At 42.6% G+C, this 16,459-nt stretch overlaps 1 protein-coding gene across 1 annotated transcript in view; it reads left to right on the forward strand.

Annotated features, from left to right (window-relative positions):
* The window catches only part of UBE2B (ubiquitin conjugating enzyme E2 B), a 32,732-nt gene that overhangs the window by 6,038 nt on the left and 10,235 nt on the right, over positions 1–16,459 (forward strand). The window contains exons 2-4 of the mRNA XM_051631058.1: positions 4,473–4,611; positions 4,769–4,911; positions 14,457–14,525. The gene's annotated coding sequence lies outside the window, so the exon portion shown is untranslated. The remainder of the gene's footprint in view (positions 1–4,472; positions 4,612–4,768; positions 4,912–14,456; positions 14,526–16,459) is intronic.

Below are 16,459 nucleotides of genomic sequence, written 5' to 3' on the forward strand. Positions count from 1 at the left end.
CTTTGCTGAGGAAAGTTTGAGAGCCAGTTTGCTATTAAGGAAAAGAAAGATATTAAGGAAAACAAAGTGTGGACTGACTCAGGTTTGGTATAATCAAGTCATGTGTTGTCTGCACACCTCGGTCCTGAGCATAAGCATCTTTGATAATCGTATATTGCCCAAGCAGAAACTACTCGTCATGCCAACTCAATGACAGTCAAAGTATTTGTGAGTGTAGTAATATTTAATATATAAACATTCAAAATTAAATAACAATGGTAAATTACTTGGAAAGAGAATATGCCCAGGTGGATGGAGCTACACTTGGTAAACCTGAGCTTCCTTATTAGTAAGGTTGTGTATAAGATAAACATAATGAAAATTTTTTAAAAATACAATGTTATAAATTTGACTAATAAAAATTAGCAAAAGAATGAAAAATGGTCATGAAGGGTGACCCCTTAATCTCACTGGTAGTTAGTGATGCCAAAACTCAGCATGTCAGCTGGAAGGGGGATCTTACTGCCAGGGTCTTACTTCTTTCTGGATCTCTACAGCACAGATGAGAACTGCTGAATGTGTTCGCTGGCAAAGGAGCACCCTGCTGTGTGGTGTTGCATGTCTGTCATGCAGGTGCTTCCCACACCCAGCTGTTGGAACCCCAAGCCAACAAATCTCAAAATTCTGCAGGCTGAGCTTGTGCTGTGCTGCCCAAGTGCACGCTGAGTTTTAACTGTTTTGGCTGCATTTCACTCATGGGCAGTAGGTGCATCCAAAGCTGTCAGTCTGTGTGTGTTCAAAGGCACGAGCAGGTACTCACGTTGCTTCCTGCGGTGGTACAGAGATGTACTCTCTGGAGCACATATCTAGCACAAGCACCATGTTAATTTGTGCACCTCACCAGTGTGGTTTTCCTCCTCAGATTACAAACTGAAAAGATCAACAAAATTATGACTATTGTTTCCATTGGGTGAATAATTACTCCATAATTAAATAATGATATCAGGTGTGTTATCAGAGAGAAGAACTTGTTTCAGAAAACTGTCATTAACTTGAGCAACTAGAGTTTTTCAGCTCCATAATGAATGTGTTTCTTACAGGACTCAATGAGGTGATGCAGGGTCTGTCATGACAGTGCTTGGTCTCAGTCACACTAGGGAGGATGGAATCCCTGGCCCAGCCCTTTGGGACACTGCACGGCAAGTTTCATTTTGATTGACCTCTTACTATCCATAATAATCCTACAAAAACCTGGCTGGACTTCCTCAGGAGAATGTTTATTTCAGAAACAGCACCTTCCAGGCCACCAAAGCTATAACACAAATTAGTCTCAACAGCCTGAGAGTTAAACCTCCCGTTCTTCTTTCTAGATTAAGTCCTTCAATGTACGTTTTCCTAAATTGCCCTCTCTGTCCTGGCTATAGTTACACTTCCCTTAAAAAATTTCTGCTATTACAGCAGAAAATCATACATATTCATGCTTCTAGTAGTCCAAAAATCTTCACTGGTATAGCTACTATGCTCTAGTTTTTGAGCGTGTTCAACTGGAGACAGGCAAATGTACCAAAATCCATCAAGAATTACTCATATGCAGATAATATACCAAGTGAAAGAATTTCCACAATAAAGGTGTGTGCATTTACAGTAGCCTTGAGATAGGGCTGGCTTCTTCCAAAACAAGTTCTTCTGGTTTGATGTGACTATTTAATACACTTCTGTGTTCAAGAAAATAACTCTTGCTCTTACTCTGTACTACGAAACCAGTATAGCAGGAGGCACTATGGGCTGGTGAGCAGATCAGGAGGCAGGAGATGTGTCTTGTATCTGTTTAAGGATTTTCAGTGCCACTTCAACTCCCACTTTCCCTTCTGTGAAGAGTTACAGCTGCTATTAATTTTGCTAATTATATGAGCAGATTTAAAAAACTGAAATACACTTTCTTTAAAATATAAGGTATCTTTAGCAGAAAAGTCATACCTATTAGGTGGACAAACTCTTCATTTCCTTATGTCTATGAATGAAAAAGTTTCTGGGCAGTGTCACTGAATGCAAATACTTGCATTTTATTCATCTGTTTTAAATGTAAATGCTTTTAACAAATTATCCAGGAGAAAAAAAGAGTATATTCCTTTTAGAGAGGATAGCCTCTCTAAACAATACTGATAAAGAGTGCCTATAATGTGGCTTTTCACTTACTGTATTTCTCTTTTGCCCCAGAAGACTCTGTGGGGTTAATGGCTTGCAGGCACAAGGGTAATTTCACTTATCCTGAAAAGCAGCTAAGATGAACTCAGAACCATAGCACTGGACAATCAGATTTCCTGTGAGGGAATGACTAACCATTCATCCCCTTGACACTACTATCCATAGTTTTAAAACAAGGGTGCTGCCAGCAACATGCAGCTTACTGTTGTGTGAAACCATGCAGCAGGTGCTGGCAGCCTGAGTCTGTTGCTCACCTGGGCATCCAAATCACTTCTAGTCCTCTTTTTTTTTTATATATATGATGGGATTGTGAATTGTACTATTTTTTTTTTGTAATTAAAGGGTGGAACAGATGGCAAGAACTTGAAGAGCTGCATCCATTAAGTTAATGCAGAGAATGTGTCCACATTCTAATTTAAAATAATGGGATTTTACTTCAGCAAAATAAAACTATACAGTCTAGTGCTTGGGAATGTTTACTATACGAGAAGCTTCACTGTTAAAAAAGATTTCACTGAGTCATGCTATGAGACTCTGCCAAATACCAATCATATGACCAACTCAGTTACAAAAGGGCGTTTCTTCATGCTGATTTATTTCACATGCCACCCTACAGGGAACCTTTTTTCAACTACACACCTGTGGATTTTATGTAACAATGTGATCTGACTGCATATGTTTAAAAAGAGTCAATATTAGCAAGCAGAAGAGACCTGGCCTAGTCTTGAGAAGGGTGTAACAAGAGGGGTTGGGTTTGACATGATTGCAGAGTTAGAGGTGAGGCAGACAATCCAAACCAAATACTGATACTGGTAAAAGTCAGTGGGTGTTTTGCCAATTCCAGGATTCAAGATGGCAACTCATTTCAAAAGTTCACAGAACAAACCTTCTTGTTTCTGTGGACACAGGGTTTTGGATTACTGTAATTCACAGAGAAAATGAACATCCAGAAGTAGAGGCATGACTTTTATAAGCAGGAGAGGACACTGCTAGGTTTTCCTAAATGTCAGAAAATATTTGTTCTTCACTGTAAATATTGGAGTGAAAGTTGTCTAAGCTATGTTTTGGGAATCCTGTATTTTGTTACTGAAATGTTTTTATCTATGGAAAGTTACAGCAAATGTTTTCCCCTAATGATTCTTAACTCCAGGCAGCTCCACCTGTAGGCTCATACCACCCATCTCCCGTGCAGCTCCACCATGGCTAGTAGTCAATACATTGTCTTCTGCATACAAAAGCTATTCCTCTAATAGTCAGGCATGGGATAGGGATGAAATAATGATGGAAAATACAGCTAGAAAGAACACAGACTCACAATGGGCCCAAGTGTCTCTGCTGCATCCCTTACGCCAACTAAACATGCTATAGGTTAATTTGCCCCAATGACTACCAAATGAGAAAGCAACAGGGACAAGCACAGACACCACAGAAGGTTTGTGTTGCACTTCCCTTTGGTGTAATCTCTGAAATCACTGTTACACTGCGTGGGAATAGCTGAGAGGTCACAGAGGATTATGTGGACATTTGTGTTTCATTCTGGCTTAAGTGTGTTCAGCTCCAGCCAAATTGTTTCCATCTTCAGTAATGCTGCCTTTGCTTCTAGGGCTTCATGGAAACGCAAAGTGTTTGTTACCTGCGTATGTTGATCTCTCACTAAGATACCAGTTTTTCAAATGTTCAGCATTCAACTGCTGAATCATTATTTCAGACATACTTAGCTTCCCTACCTGATGTATGGAAATGGAAAACAGGATGGTGAATAGATTGCCAGGGAACCCAATACCTGGTACTTAAGTTTTCACCTACGGCTGCGTGAAGGGAGATGTGTCACTCCCTTTTCCCTGTTTTCCTTTCTCCAGGAAGGAAAACTTGCTTCACTTTCTCTGTAATTCTCAGTGGAGGAATGTCTCCTGCACAAGCTGTTTCTCACTTCTCTACTTTAAGTATTAGCTTATTCTTCCTCCCCAAAACAACGTAAGGACTTGTGGTTTGGAGAAACACTCACATAGTTCAAGTAACGCCTGTGGTCTCACTGCAGTTCCTCCTTTTGGCCTCACATGCTCTTCAAGCTGCAGCAGCAAAACACATTCTATGGGATAATTAGCAGCTGTACTCAAGTGACTCAAGGGAAGATCTGAGTTCTGAATTTTGAGAGAATGTTTGTGTATCTGGTGTGATTTGGTCTCATCATGGTCTGTGTAACCTTTCTGTGCACCAGAACAAAGGAAGGAATTAACCAATGAGTCCAAAATATTTACCCTGGGAAAATACCTATTTTGTTTTCACAGCTGGTGCAACTTTTTCCTCCACTAAATCTAAATAATGCTGTTGAGGAGTGGTTTAAGAAGTACAGCTTTTGTCATCAGTAACACCCTGCAACCAACAAGAAAGGAGACCTGTTTGCAACACCTCAAAACAACTCTCAATGTAAGTAAGGTACTCTCTGTCTAATATCCTCTCTGAAAACCAGTCTTTTCACTTGGAAAATACCTTTCTGCAGTAGAGCAGCTGTGGTACGTTTCTTAAACATCTCTCCACATATGCAGTAAAATACTTAATAATGTTAATATGAATTTATCTGCAGAAAATCATTAAAATCAAACAGATTGGGACTGATGGCAAAGAGCGGGACGGTTTGAGCTGCCTGGTTGTTCTGGCTGTGCTAGATCCTCTTGCATAGCCTATGGCTGGTGATGCTGTGATCTGGATGTGCCTTCAGCTGCAGCAGTAAGTGCAATAGATATTTCTGAATTCAGTAGTTATTTCCATATTACTCACAGAAGCACTTTTTTTCCCCAGTTTTCTTCCTACAAGGAGGTCCTGCTTATGTTACAATTTCCTCTGGTGTTACATTTGCTAACTCCATGGAGTGGAGACAAATAATCTCAAATCATTTAGACAAATAGTTACTAATTTTCAGGGGCAAAGCATTCAACAGCAGAGATTAATTGATAATAAGGTCTTTTCTGACTATTGTCTTTTAAAACCTGGTAATTATATCTGACCTAGCTGAGCATGTTTCTAAAATAATTTGGATATCAGTCTTTTAGGGGAAAAATATCAAATTTTAGTACGAACTCTGGCATAGCATTTTCCATCAGTAGCTCTCAGTGGGCTTTGCAAAGTCACTACCACTGCACAGAAGAGCAATCTGATGTGTTCAGCAATGAGGTTATTTCCCCCAAACCATCTCAGGAAGGAACATGATCCAGACATCTTCTAGGCTAGTGTCAGATCCAGTTGACCACTTTAAATGGAAACTGTTATTTATGCTTAGGGGATTTGCTAGCTCTACCCTCCCTTTTCCACCATTTATATTTTTTTGAGCCTCATAGATACTCGTTTTCTTTCTGGGATCCTCAAGGCATGTTCTTCCATATCCTGAGCTGGGATGCAGTGACCGAAATCTGCTTTTCTGAGCTCTGTCTCTAACCCCTAGCCTGTGTAAGCTTTTTCTGGATTTGGTGACTTTAAACCCCCAGTTCCCTACTTACCTCGAGCCCTCAAAATAAATTTTTAGATAGGATTATATAGGAAAAGGCATTAGAAGAGGAAGAGATTTAAAAAATAGCCTCACATCTAAATCTCCATGTAAGCTCTTCTAATTGTCCCACTCTTTGAGCACAGGGCATGGCACTGTACTAGCCCAGTGCTGCTAAGGACAAGTCATGTGTAGGATCTACACTTAACAAATACTTACAAATTTATTAAGCATTCTGAAGTGTTGGTTACACCTGGGTGATGTCATTAAAGGTTTATCTATAGTAAATCTGCTTTCTTCAGGGAGCCAGTGTGGCTTTTTCACACCCACACAGGTGACAAGCACTTGTTGCAGTTAGAATCTTGTCAGTCAGTGCTTTATTAATCCTGCCACAGCAGGGGTGTTGCTCCTGCACCCATGGGCTGGCAGCAGAGCACTGGCCCGAGGGCAGAAACAGAGGGGCTGCACTGTCCTGATGCTGAAGTTTAATGAACATGCAAGACTTAAATAGGAAGAAATCCAGATGTGCCCAGATTGTGCTGGCTTTGATGGTGTGACTTTTCGTTCCATGAAAGGCTACCCAAAACTCTGTTCATATTTTACTATTTTATATAATAGTTGCTGCATCTAAGTAGTTACTATGCTACAAAGCCACAAAATAACATAAATATTTATTTTAAACATAAACAATAGGGCTCTTTATTTTTTAACATTGTTTATTTTTATACCATTCCAGGCTTTTTCATAGCTTTCTCCTATGTCCCACTATGTAGCTTAGGGTGTTTGTGCTTTTTTTTCCCTAACCACGTCAGTGACCACCTGGAAAACTCAACAGAGGAAAGCCAATGGAAATGTTTAAATATGTGACAATAAATAGGAAAAGTTATCACAATAAGGACTGGAATTTGCTTCCTAATTCCTATGATAAACAAAGGCTTCTAGATTTTGCAGCTCATTAACTATTCCAGTTGCCTTATTGTGTTAGCTTTGCTGCTCAGCAAGATTCTTCAGATACTTTGTGGACACCCCCCAACCCCAGATAATGTAACAAGTGGACAGAAATTGCTTCTCCCAATAACGGGGCTTCCCTGTGACCCAAACACCTACCAGTTGCAGTGCAACACGTGGAGCAGCACTGTAGCTCCGCTTCACTAGGTATTTTTCCAGCTCCAGCTTCTTTTACCACCTCTGCTGGCAATTTATCCTCAGTTCACACCCAGGGAACACCAACAGCCAAGGATGCTGCCTGGCCTCTTGAATCGGGCTGTAGTTACCTGGCTGTTAATGAGTAACTGTTCATCTCCCTGCAGACACATTGTCAATCAAGGCTGGTAACAGAAAACAGCAAGATAACTATAAAATGCCTATTAATTTTCTGTTAGTTTATTGGGGGTTTTTTGTTTGGTTTTTGTTTGTTGTTGTTGTTTTTTAATTCTGTGTGATTTATATTATCTAAGTAGAGGTAATGGATCAAAACTGGGAGAGGGGAGATTAGGTTAGACATGAGGAGGAAATTCTTTAGGGTGAGGCTGGTGAGACACTGGAACAGGTTGCCCAGAGAAGCTGTGGAAGCCTCAGCCCTGGAAGTGTTCAAGGCCAGGTTGGATGGAGCAACCTGACCTAGTGGGAGGCGTCCCTGTCCATGCAGGGGAGTTGGAACTGGATGATCTTTAAGGTCCCTTTCAAACCAAATCATTCCATGATTCGATGATTTTCCTCCCAGAGATGCACACTTGCCTGTTTTCCTTCATCTTACCTTGTTATGCAGGTTCCTCATAAGCTATCTATGCATACTAATCCCTGTAGCATGCCATTAATTCATAGCACACTCAATCTAGACATGGATATTGGAGAAACATGATTAAAACACAACTACAATATCATAGCTATGCCATTACTTTTCTTTGGTTTTTTTTCCTCCCCATTTTCTTTAGTTTGTGAATAGGCCAAAGTCATTGTAGGGGGTTCAGTTTGTAAAGCTGGGACTGCTGTTCATGTCCTGGGTGAAGCAGCCCCTCTTTTCCCTGTGCCCCTCTCTTCCAGGCTACCGTCTCTGTGATGCCACCTCATCTTTGTGATGTTGTCAGCAGGAAAGGGATCCAAGTTCAAAATAATCATCTTTGGTCAGGTTATTTTAGTCCAGATCAAGCCCTTGACCATTCACTGTGCAACCCCACATGCAATTACACCAGCACAGCTGAGGAGATGATGTGGAGCTGGAAACAAAACAGCATGACTTTGGGCTGCATAGGGCAGTGCTGCTGCCAAAAGAAACATCAATCAAGCTGTACTGAATATTTGTTTTGAAACAATTTTGAAATAAAGTTTCAGAACACTTGTAGATTAAACATGTTCCGTTGTTGGGATAAAAGGCTGTAGCCAGAGCTAAATATAGCTTCTAATTATACAGAATAAACAGATACAGAATTAGAGTCTATGAAGTCTAAATAGGTAATTGCACAGTAAATATTTAAATACTAGATATTTAAGAATTAGAAATGTTAAATGTGTTTCAGTCCTTCATGCCTGTCATCCTGCTCACCAAGCTACAGCTTATAATCACTGTTGAGGAGTAAGGGGGTTTTCTGAGCAATCATGGACCACTGACTCCAGCACCTCCTCACATCACTGTAAAACTACACCAAAAATAGGTTTCTGCTCAAATGTCCCTTCTCACTTTTTCAGATTAGCTTTATTTTTGGAAAACCTAAGGAACAAAGTAGTTCTGAAATCCTGCCCTATAAAATGTTCTTGTTTAAAGTCTAGCATGTAAGAAAATAACTTTCGTTCTAACTGTATGTAATGTTTTTCATCTGGCAACTGTTTTCCTTTGAAATGATAAAATGTTAAAACCTGAACTAAAAATAATCCTGTTGGCTGTTCCAGTTCAGGAAATTTCTATGAGCCAAGTTTTGTTGTTTTTTTTACTGGCTGTTATTCCAAGTGTAAGTCAGCTCAGCAATTGCTGACTCCACAGTCATGGCTGGTTTCCTGCAATCTTCATTTACTTTCTTTTATTTTTGGAAACTATGACAAAACTTCAGCTGGAACACTCAGTCCAATTTTTTCTTAACATACCTGGAATAACACAGCAGATGCTCATCTGCAGGAGAAATATTCCATAGTAGTGCACACCCCGCCTAGAGGATGCCACATACTCCCTAGCTGGAAGATCCTTTTACAAGTGAACAGGTTTTTTATGCTGGTGTTTAAAACTACCTATAAATTATGAACATCATTAGGCAGGAAAAGTAGGAAAGTATCAAGATGAGAAGTCTCTGAGGTTGGATCTTGTCATGCATTTTCCTCTGCTGCACTCACTGCAGCTCAGGAGCCTGGTCAGACCCACAGCCCAGTCATCCCACTATAAAAGTAGGTATCATAGAATGCCAGGTTGGAAAGGACCTCAGGGATCACCTGGTCCAGCCTTTCTGGGTACTGCTATAGTTTATATGAGATGGCTCAGCACTCTGTCAAGCTGAGACTTGAAACTGCCCAAAGTGGGGGTATCCACCACTTCGCTGGGGAGACTATGTTTGATCTTCCTTATGGTGAAAAATCGACCTCGTGTCCAATCAGGATTTCCCCAGGAGCACCTTGTGCCCATCACCCCTTGTCTTTTCCATGTAACTCCTTGTAAACAGGGAATCTCCATCTTCTTTGTAACCATGTGCTCAGTTGGTTTGTTGAATCCAAATGAGCCATTGAATTGAGGTCCAATCTAAAATGCTAAATTACGAGTCTGCAGATTAAAATTCTGCTCATTTTGTTCCGTGTAATTGTGGAAAAACTTCTGCCCCAAGATCAAGGTTCATCAGCTCCAAGGATAATGCCAGTTGTGCACATTAAAATTGGAGCTTGTCAGCAAAGGACACAACAGATTGTTTCAAGTCCTTTGCAGCAAAAAAATACTGACACTCAGCTGTGTATAAAAGCCAGCCCTACATACAGCACTCCTGCTTGCAGCCACCCTGGGATTCCCCGTGGCATTAGGATGTCCTTGTTAGTGCTGGGTACAGTGATGATGACACCTCCCCGCGGCGTCTGGGCTGATGAAAGGAAACTGGTGGGTTTCCAAAGGCTCCACAGCCTCACCTGCCGGCTGGCGGGCTCAGCGCAGCATAGATGAAGCAAAGTAGCTTTTGAGACAGATGGCTCCAAAAAAATGCTTAGTGCTCTCCCACACCCTGATACCCCCCATCAAGAAAAACGTCAAACCGTTTGAAAAGTATTATACAAAGTGCTGTAGGGAGGGTCTTAAATTATTTGTTCAACACGTTAAAAACTAGAAATCATCTTTCCTAAGCAGCCTACTGGGCTTTGTTTATGCAATAGAACGTGATTTCATGGTATCTGCTCTTTTGACTGGGCAGTTTGCTTTACTCAGTCTCCATCTGGGCAGCAGCAAACCGAATTTTCTTCTCTGTTCAGTGTGTGGTTTCACCTCTCTCCACAAAGGGTCCATTCTGGTGCTTCTTGATAAAATTTATGCCTCTTAAGGAGCAGGCTCAGCACAGTGAAGACTTGACCAGTCTCTGAATTCACTCTTGTTTGTGTAGGAGAACATATAGTTAAGGTTTTGTGAGAGATCTTGTAGAAGTTTAGGGAAATACAGGCTTTTGGAGACCTTTTGGGACACATTCAGGCTCCTGTGAATATCTTTGCTTTGCTGCACACGCACACAGACCGCAGACAGTTTGCTATGAATGTGTATCTGTGCATAAAATTAGATTATTCATACATTCATTTAATTAAGTTATTAAGAATCTTTTAATCCACTGCTGTTCAGTGTCTGTTCTCTACTTAAATAATCTCATCATTTTTTGTCATCACACCTACTTCAGTAACATCTAGGATGTCTGACTCTTATTCTGTTGCTGTGTAACCTAGTTCATGGTTTTTGGCTCAACTTTCTGAATTGGTACAGTGGGTGGGTGGAAGGTGAGTTGTTATTTTAGCTCCCAGTTCTAGGGTAGGTAAGGGCCCTAGAGTTTTATCTAAATTATACTGGAGAAAATATTCTCTTTAGCAGCACTTTGCTGGTTTAGGACTGTCCCAAAATACTCCTCTAATTTGCTAGGCAGGGGTTATGTATGGACTATCAGGGAAGCTGCAGCAACTGTACATGCACTTGAGGCTTTTTCACCTCCCATGCTGCCCCTTTCTCTCTGCAGCCAATGATCTGTCCCTGTATCTTTGTTTCCAACTTGCATTTCCATGTGCTGCCCTTGCCTTGACACTTCTGTGGGTGTGATTCACATGCACAAACAGAGCCTGAACCTCTCACAGTAGTGCAGGTTTTAAGCATGGAATAGGAAACAAGAGACAGGTACCATGAGATCACCAACTTAGATCTTCTGGCCAACCAGGAAAATGAAGCATCTCTGACTACAGATTCTTCCTCCAGCGTGGCCCCTGGTCTTTCCTTTCCCCTGTCCCCAGGAATGAATGAGATCCTTCATTTCTCTGCAGCAACTGCATTTTCTGTTGCCAGAGAAAGAATGAGTCAGAAAAGCCTGCTGGTGGTGAAAGCTTCACTGATCTTTACTGAACAGAGGGGGCTTAATCACTTTTTTGTTTGAGCTTTCATGGTGTTAATAGGTTATTAGAAATGCCTGGTATCACCACCACCACTCTGGATTTGTAAAAGAGCTTTTTGCTTGCCATTTATTTTAAGACTTAATGAACAAGCCCTCTTTGTGGAGGAAGACATTTTAGGTATGCTCTTAAAAATGAAATAGAGCAAGCTAGTAAAAAACAAAATGCATCTCAATTAGATTATTCTTCCATCTGCTTTCTTAGATATTTTTATGACAGGAAATTGCCTATTGGATTTTTTATTTTGCTTAATGGAAATGGCAAAGCCTAAATCCATTCCCATTCCCACTGACATCAGGGGAAACAAGACTCAATGTCTGAACAGAACTTTTTTTTTTCTTCTCCCCAAAACCATTAGTGTCTGCAACTGCATCTCTGTGAATATAGAAATGACAACATCAGTGAATGTAAATTAACTTAAATACTTATGAAATGGTGGACTGGCACTTATCCTGCTGAATCTCCTTTGCACTTCTGAAAATCCCAGCTTCTCTAATTAGCAATTTCTGATGTGCCACATTCTTCACGTGGGGCCGTCCCAGTTAGACCCACTCATACAAGTTAGGGTGACAAACTGTAAATAAATGGGGTTTCTAATAGGAAATAGCATCTCCAGTTAGGCAGTGAGCTGGAGAGACCTTTTCCTTGGATTTTTAGGACGCTGGACTTCAGGAAGTGCCATCCCTGAAAAACCTGGGCTTTTAATAAAATACTCTGAAGAAGAGGTACCCAACTGCTTGTCAAAAAGGATATTATGAACAGAGAATAAACCAGCTGATTAAAGCAGATGTAAAAGTTGTACACCGTATTTGTTTTGTAGTATCTATATGGGAATGGTTAAAATACATTAAAAATCTCATCAAAAAGCCTTCTGTTTTCAAAACTGAAATTAATCCAACTAGCAGCACTGCTGTGGTCCTGTCTGTGCTTCCTCACTCAGAGAAGAAGGGCACACAAAAGCAGATCCTTCCTGCTGAGTCATTATGCTCCATAAACTATATTTGAGGTTTGAGAATAAGGGAATTATCCTGGCTTGTTAAAAAGCTGTTTAGCTCCATAGTTCATAGTTCAGCACTGCCAGCAACAACTGCTCTGTGTACTGTTGCAGTGCTGCCACTGAATCTGGAACCAGAGTGCAACAGTATCTGTAACCTTGTATGTAGGCACATTATATGTCACCATTTTAATTTAGCTTTTATATTATTACTTTCCTTTTGCTAATGTTGCACTGTATGCAGAAGTTCATGTGCAGGAGGCTGCTTCTTCTCTAGCAGCTGAATTCCAGGTGCCAGCCTCAGGAAAGAAACAACACATTTTCCATATGTTGGGTCTTTTGAAACCAGTTTAGGAGCCCTGTGCCATCGTGTGACCACATAGTCTGTATAAACATCACCAGGGGTAGCTCCTGTTTAAGCAAAACCCAAATGACAAAGCTTAGTAATTTTACTTTTAACAAAAGTGTTTTAACAAAATACTCTCAGGTTAGAGATCATGGTGTATAACAAAAGCAAGGAAGAAACAGAGAAATGGAAAAAAACACAAAAAACCCTTCAAAATAGTTTAATAAGAAGCAGGTTCTGTTTGTTTTAAAAGTTCTTAAGGCATAAAAGCATGGACTGAAAAAACCATCCTACTGCTTCAGGGTTGACTGTGTGAGGCACAGAGTGCCCTCATTTCCTAAAGTCATCAGTGTCCTGATACTGCTGCAATTAGCAACTGCTTAATGTAGGTGATGAGCGAAAGGGAGCAGGACACCTGTACAGCATGGGTTCCTGCCCAGGACCTCAGCCCAGGACAAACCAGAGGTGATCAAAAGGGATGAGGCAGCATGAAGGAGAAGGACAAGGTGGGAGCAGGGAGGGGTCAGCAAACTATGGCAACAGCAGGACCAGACAGCTGCCAAGGTCCTGAGGGAATGGGCTGGATAAATACTGGGTATTTTCAGCCATTCAGAATTTCAGAAATGGGTCCAAATACTCTGTGGTAGTTGCACTACTATCCAGGTACTCCTCTGATCATCTAGTCCAGTGTCTCTTGTTTCAATGCTGAAGATCATAGAATGGTGAAGGTTGGAAGGGACCTTAAGGACCATCCAGTTCCAACCTCCCTGCTATGAGCAGGGACACCTCCCACCAGACCAGGCTGCACAAGCCCCATCCAACCTGGCCTTGAACACCTCCAGGGATGGGGCAGCCACAGCTTCTCTGGGCAACCTGTTCCAGTGCCTTCCTACCCTCATGGTGAAGAATTTCTTCCTGATGTCTAATCTAAATCTCCCCTCTCTCGGTTTAAAACCATTCCCCCTTGACCTGTCACTGCCCTCTCTGGTGGAAAATCCCTCTCCAGCTTTCCTGGAGCCCCTCCAGGCACTGGAAGGTGTTCTGAGGTCTCCCTGAGGTCTCTTCTCCAGGCTGAGCAGCCCCAGAGTTCATTTCAAGCCAACTGGAAAGCTTAAACTATTATTATGAAACAAAACCTTTTCTCAATAAAGAATGGACACTTTCAATATCTGTAGGATAAAACACTACGAAAAACAAGAGGTGTGATCCGAAAGCAGTAACCTTTTGCTCATGTTGGGTCCTTCATGTGAGCTCTCACAGGATTCTTGTGAAGGAACCCAGTTGTTTGGAGTAACAGGAAAAGGTATTTTTCAGCCTTCTGTTATACCAATAATGTGGCAAAAGAAGAAAAATACTTTCTACCATGGCTTTTTATTTCAATTCATATAGACTTCCTCTTTAAAAGGTTGAAAACAAGAGCTATCATTTGCTTAATTAAAGATTGGCATGATTTTGAAAATACACTAGAAGTCTTTGTTTCTGCCCTGTCAGCTTTCCTCCAATATTCATATTTACCTGGTTATTTTTCACAATGCATCTCCAGGCTCTGAACTAATATGCTGAGCCAGGAATACAGCAAAGAAACAAGCAGCTCTTTTCATTAGCTTAAAAAATATCCTCTTGAATGTGTTTTATTTATACTAATAAATCATAGATAAGAACTGATATTAAAAGAATCACATTAAAAACATGTATCACTTCACACTGAGGTTCCTTTACCAGTCAATGTTTACATGACGATCGGTTGATACTTGGAAGCAGCTTTAGGTTAAAATCAAAGCTGGTTTTTAGTCAATATAAAAGCATCTGTCCTTTTAATTACCATAGTTATTATTATTTGTCTTTAATTGAAGGCTACACTCTCCATGGTGCTGCATCTCCTGAGTGCCACCAAGACCCAGGACATCAGTCTGCATTGAGAGGTAAGGCCTCTGCATGCCCTAGCTTTGAGAGAAGGCACTTATGGCTAATGTGCCATTATGGCTAATTAAAAATTGATAAGAACTGCATTTTTAATGCATGCAGCTACTGCAAAGAGTGGAAGTGGGTTGAATACCCAGCCTGAAAGTAAGAATCCATATTTATAACGTTGGCATCTGCCTACAAGTTACTGTTCCCAGGCTTTGCAGAAGTTCAGTGAACTCACAATGAGTCTGTGGCAAGGGAAAATCCAACACGACCTGTATCCATAGGCTGGGCTTGATGATCTCAGAGGTCTTTTCCAGCCTCAATAATTAATAATAATTCTGTAAAATTCTTGCAGACCTTTCAGGGACATAAGTCCAAACTCAAATATTACCCTCGAGGTTTTGGGGTAATCTCCCCACTGCACCTTAACAACAGTGACATATCCTTGTGGGGAAAGAGTGGCAGTTAGTCCTTCTCCTGCTAGGGAAGGCACCGAGCTGGCACGACAAACACACCGCCCCTTTGGTGGCCAATCTGCACAGAGGATCCTGGGCAGAGAGCCAAGGCAGTGATGTCACCCACAGCTGACAAAAAAGGGGACCTGGGGAAGCCGGGGCAGGACACAGCGTGGGCTGCAGGGCCGACCTTTGTATCACAGGAGCAGGAAGGGAATCCTTGCAGCCAGTCCTGCCTTCCCTTCCCTTGGCCTGATGTGTCTGAGGGCTCTGGGGCAGATGGACCCCCAGCAACACCCCCGGGGTGGGTGAATGCTGACCCAGCAGAACTCACACATATTCTGCTATTACTTAGTTGAAAGAGGGATTGCTTTCCCCAAGAACATTTCCAAGCTGTGTCTCCAAATTCTAAACTGACGTTAGAACCTAATTTAAATCTGGCAGCAAAGTATGGTAGAAACAATCTGTTTTCATGCTATTTTGTGCACAAAGCAGCCGGCAAGTCACCACTTACCCTGACAATGATGCAGGTCTAATTTTCAAGCCGTTTCCCCTTTGTTTTACACGCTTAAAGCTGCTAACCTGCCGCAGCAACTTCCATCCTCTCACTGCAGTTTTGCTAACAGATGTTTCTGATTTCTCCCACGGTATTTGCGTGGCTGCTGTCTGTCCCTTGCCCTTCACTGTAGTTCCTGAACTTCCCCTTCCGCTTTGGCAGGGCTCTCGTACACCTGTTTTTACTTCTTCACAGGACAAAAGTTTGAACTAACTCGAGGCACATACAGTTCTTGAAACATGTATTGATAGACAGGGTGTCAGGAGGAGTAACACCTGCAGCCAGCAGCGCTCGCGCTGCCCCAAATGTTTCTGCAGGCCCTTGTGGCTCCTCGACCCCTCAGCCCAGCTGTTTGTAAACACAGACGGGGTGTCGGTGCCGGCGGGGTGTGTGGAGGGGCCTCTCCCCCTGCCCCCCGCCCCGCCGGGCCTGCCCCGCCGCGCCGCGCGGCGCCGCTAGGCCCGCTGCCATGGCAACGGGAGGCGGTGACGCCAGACGTAAGGTTGGCGGGGGGCGTGACGTCATGCGCAGCGTGGGCGGGGCCTGGCGCTGCCCCGGCGGGGGGCGGGGCGGGGGTCGCGGCTGCCGCCTCGGGCTGCGGTGACTTCCCGGGCCGGGGCAGGCGCGGCTGCTTTCGCCCCCCGGCGCCGGGTAACGGGGCGCTCGGCAGCGCCGGGCTGCTGAAAGGGGTGGCTGCTGCCCCCAGAGGCGGAGCTGCCCCCGCTCCGCCGGTGTCAGTTAATACTTGAGTCAAGCTTGAGGGGATGTCTTCGGGTCCTTCAGAAATCCTGGCCGGGCGGCTGCGTTGAGGCTGTGGGGAAGTGAGGCGGCTAAGAAGAAGCGCTGAACGCTGTCAGGGATGCAGGTGTGGGTTTTGTCAGGCCTGCAGCAAACCAGAGCTCGCGTCACTGAAGTGCAGCCAAAGAGTGATCATCCA

This window comes from Apus apus, chromosome 13 (assembly GCF_020740795.1).
Source record: "Apus apus isolate bApuApu2 chromosome 13, bApuApu2.pri.cur, whole genome shotgun sequence".
NCBI classification, from domain to species: Eukaryota; Metazoa; Chordata; class Aves; order Apodiformes; family Apodidae; genus Apus; species Apus apus.